Source organism: Nannospalax galili, unplaced genomic scaffold (assembly GCF_000622305.1).
Source record: "Nannospalax galili isolate Female #2095 unplaced genomic scaffold, S.galili_v1.0 scaffold741, whole genome shotgun sequence".
Classification (NCBI taxonomy): Eukaryota; Metazoa; Chordata; class Mammalia; order Rodentia; family Spalacidae; genus Nannospalax; species Nannospalax galili.
Genome location: NW_008346093.1, coordinates 748,086 through 752,635, shown reverse-complemented (window position 1 = coordinate 752,635; position 4,550 = coordinate 748,086). Strand labels below are relative to the sequence as shown.

At 43.8% G+C, this 4,550-nt stretch overlaps 1 pseudogene; it reads left to right on the top strand.

The window, feature by feature from the left end:
* The first annotated feature begins 940 nt into the window (after nucleotides 1-940).
* On the top strand, nucleotides 941-4,254 carry LOC103741688 (annotated as a pseudogene).
* The last annotated feature ends 296 nt before the right edge of the window (nucleotides 4,255-4,550 follow it).

Genomic DNA, 4,550 nt, shown 5'->3' with positions numbered 1-4,550 from the left:
GAGAGAGAGAGAGAGAGAGAGAGAGAGAGAGAGAGAGAGAGACTCAGAAAAGGTCACCAAATAGAAAAGCATTGGGACCAAGATAGGGGAAGAGTTGAAGGTAGAGATGGAGGGGCAGGAATGATGTAAATACAGTACTCACAACATGAAATTCTCAAAGAGTAAAGTTCAAATATAAATGGCGCAGACAATGTGAGCCAGTTTTTGAAGGAAAAATTGAGTTCCTTTGCTCCAGAAACACCCGCACCCAGAGCAAACTAGGGTCAATGAAAATAGGAGCAAACAATCTGGCCACCCTGTAGCTTCTCTCTGGAAATGACCTTGCCTTGTTATCTGTCTCACTGAGACTCCACTGTGCCTCCATCAGAACAAACTCACATTTCAAGCAGAAACACTGAAGAGCGCTCCCAAGGCAAATGTCAGTAGCTGTAGGCTAACACCTTTTGTCCATTGCACAGGCTGGGAGAAAATATAGAGGGATTTTAGGAAACAGAGCATGTTAATCTCTGCCCAGGAGCAGCTGATTTATATTCACAGCATGAAGGGAAGGATGAATATCTGATACTGTTAGTACTGGGCTACAGAGTGTCCTTTTCCTGTGCTGTCTCTACCCTTGCAGGTCATTTGTTCCAAATGTCTACCTCAAGTGTGCAGATGCTAGGGCCCCACCAGCTGTAGTAGCATGCACAGAGGTCTGCGGAGAGGACTTTATGTCCTATGTTTCTGGCAAGATGGCTTAACCAGTCTGTGCTGCATGCCTGCAGAAGGCAGGAGTAATACCCAGGCCCAGTCATCAAACTTACTCAGTAGGTGCCTATGAGCATATAAAGCCATATGGTTTTTTATGCTGGTCTTTGAACATAATAGGCACCCAACAAATGGTAACTCTGAGGGAAAATACTAATTACACCATTAACACTATTAGTTGATCCAAGGACCAATGAGTCAACGGGAACTTCTGGGCCAGAGGAAAAAGAATGCTTGGCCAGTTATTCAGGATTTGATGAGCACTGGCACCTGGATTTTGCTACCTGGAGTCACTCAGTTGGTCTACATCTACCTTGAAAGGACTCTGAACCTGGCCATGGGAACAGCCTTCAATGATACTGTGCTTGGTGCACTGGCTGGCTTCCCCCTGCTCTTGTAGGGACCAAAGTCACCCATTCTATTAACACATCAGTGCTGCCAAAGGTTCAGGCCACAAAGCTTGGACGTCATCTAGAAATAAAGGCACCAGGTGCTGTAGAAGCTGTTTCTATAGGGCAAAGAATGGCTAGGTCAGCACAAGCAGAGTTCCTTCATCCCTGGATGTTGGTGAATTGGGCCCTTCACTCAGCTGATCTGCCTACCTTAGAGGCTCAGCACACATTCTCTTTGTCCCCGTTCTAATTCTCAGAGTGTCTGGGCCAACTTTTTTTCTCCCAGACAGACTAAGAATGAGCTGTCCCATCCCAATTGTGACAAGAGACCCAATCTCCTAAGAAGAGGAGGGCAGGACAATATGTTATGAATAGGTAATCACCATTCTGTTTAGTTATTGATAGTATTAGCAAATAATAGAAGTTCTTGTAGAATGGTTTCTGTGTTCACTCTTCTACACTATATTGGAACAAAAATTAAATGAGTACACATTAAAAATGACAAAATTGTGTATAAATGTAAGCATATTTCTGCAATATAAAAACGTCAAAATCTCAGTCTTTAGGGCATGATGTGGCCCGTGCACTCTTGAAATCTCAGTAGCTATGATTAACTTTCTGTGATTGGATCCCTTTCCATTCTGTCATGAAGGTAGCGGTAAGATCTCCTGAGTGCCCCCGTCCCCCAAAGATTTGGAGAGAGACATTTACTTCAGTAGTGCAGCCACTGCTAAGGTGTCCAAGACCCTGACAAATAATCCCTTACCCTATGTTCCTCTAGTAAGGAATTGAACTCACGGGTTGACAAAATAAGCTATTACAAGAGAAGGCAGACAAGTAAGGAAGAGTTATAGGATCGGCAGCATTGGAGAGGAAAACAGAAGGTAGGGGGAAGTGTTTATGAGCAAAACACAGTATGCATGTGCTAAAATATTTAAAAGACAATGGTAACACACCCTCCACCAAAAAATAATGTCAGAATACAGGATTGGAGGATCATCTGTAGAGCAGTTGCTTAGTACTGATGAGGCCCAGGACAGTTCTGTAGAACTGCAAGTATAATACTGATGTCAAGGTGTTGGAGAGATGACTCAGTGGCCTTTACATGACGGCTAACAACCATTGCTAACTCCAGGTCTGGAGGATCTGTCACCATCTTCTGGACCTCTGAGGGCATTGCATGATATGGGTGCCATGCAGGGCAAAACACTCATACACATAGAAATAAAAGAAAAGAATCCCCAAAATGTATTAAAAATTATATTGATGTTAGGCTGGGTGTGGTGACTCATGCCTTTAATCCCAGCACTCAGGAGGCAGAGGCAGGCGGATCTCTGTGAGTTCAAGGCCAGCCTGGTCTACATAGTGAGTTTCAGGACAGCTGGGGCTACAGGGAGACCCTGTCTCCAAAAGACCAAAAAAAATTATATTGATGTTAGAAACGACATGATCATCTACAAAGGAAATCTGATGGAATTCAGATTCAAAAAGCCCTTTGGCATAATGGCTGTACCCTCGGTGCAGGACACAGGTCTCTCATACAAAGACCAATATAATTAAATAATCAACAATTAATAGTCAATATTAAAATACTGCAATATTATTTAAAAAAACACTGAAATGATATACACAAAGATATATTAAACAAGGGATACAAAAGGCATGTACAATGAAAGTCACAATGTTGCTGAGAGAAACTAATTGAGATTTAAGGAAATAAGGAGATATAATTTGTTCTAGGGTTGGCACAATCAAGACTGTAAAAATGTCAACTTTCTCTAAATTTATCCATAGATTTTATGTAATATAAATGAAAATGCCAGCTATTTGGTAGAAACTGAAGAGCCGATTGTAAATTTCATTCTGAAATACAAAGGATTGCCAAAGCAAAACTTGAAGTAAGAACACCAGGTAGGAGGATGAGTCACAAGCTGACTCACTATTCTAATGCTTCAGTCACTGACACCATGTGGTAAAAATACAAAATAGGGGCAATACAAGGTGGCACGTGCCTGAAATACATTGCACTCAAGAGGCAGGTACAAGAGCATCGCTACAGATTTGAGCCTAGCCTGGTTTACAGAACAAGTTTCAGGCCAGAAGGGCTATGTAGAAGACTCTTGTTCAAAAATTCAAATAGAAAGAGAGAATGGTGGGGGCTCCTAAATGGAATCCCAGCCACTCAGGTGCTGAGGCAAGAAGATTGATAGACCCTGAAAGTTTGAGGCCAACATGGGCAGCACAGTGAAAACCCATCTCTTAGAAAGAAAACAAAAGTGGCAGAACAAGTCAATGCTCTCCCAAATGCTCTACTTCCTGCTGCCTGCTTTCCACCCCCTCACTGCTGCTCCCAAAGCCTGCTGACCTAGAGGACAACCTAAGCAAAAAAACCTCATCAATGGTGATGCCATCACCCGTCCCTTGAGAGATGGAGTCATGAAAGGAAGCACAAAGCAGATGGGAGACACCAGGAGCCTGGGGACACTGAGGAAGGAGAGAGTCTGGCTGCTGAACACCAACCTGAGAAGTTTATCACTCTTGAATGCACTATACCCTAGTCTTGATGCTCTTATCAGGCAAGTTCAGTCAGAAGAAGATGAAATGAGGACCAACATTAACAAAGAGATTGCAAAGATAGGAAAGAGAACTACTACTAAATGTCTTTGGAAAAGAGAGAAAATGATCATCAGGAAGTTTTTTAGTCAAATGCATCTATGTCTGTGGTGCTGGCTAATGTGGAGGCCTACGAACGTGTCTTGATGACGAGGTACAATCAGATCAACTTTGGAAAGAACACTGTTGCCTATGATCGCCATATTAAAGAGGGCTCCAGACACCTTCAATAACCTGGAATCCATTCCAAGACCTCAAACAAGCTTAAGAAGCATGGCCGGTGGTCATGGAAGAAGCAGATCAAACTATGGAAAGTGGCTCTGTATTTTTGATACCTCCAGCTGAAGGATGTGATTTGCAAGAAACACAGCCCATGGACCTCAGGGAAATGGAGACAGAATTCGCAGAAAGCAGCTCTGAGCCCTAGACCAGCTCACAGGATAACTTTGATGTGTACACTGGCACACCCACCACAGTGGGACTGGAGCCAAGTGGAGGATAAATTTGATGTGGTAGTTTGTTTAGTTACACTCTTGAAGACTTCTCAGCCATGAGTTTAACTGCCACCTGGTGGCTCATCAGAGAAAACAGTTTCCTGTGCCTGGCCAGGGGTAAGGTTGGCCCAGCATGTGCTACTGAGCACTTGCACTTGGATGGTTTGTCCCTTAATGTGGGTAGAGGGCGTGGTCGAGCTGGCCAAGATGGCGCCCTGGCCGGCTGCCAAGCCTCGTGACCCTCACTTGTTTGCTCCAACTGTTAGCCCCGTGCTCATGTCCTGATTGGCTCCATGTGACAGTC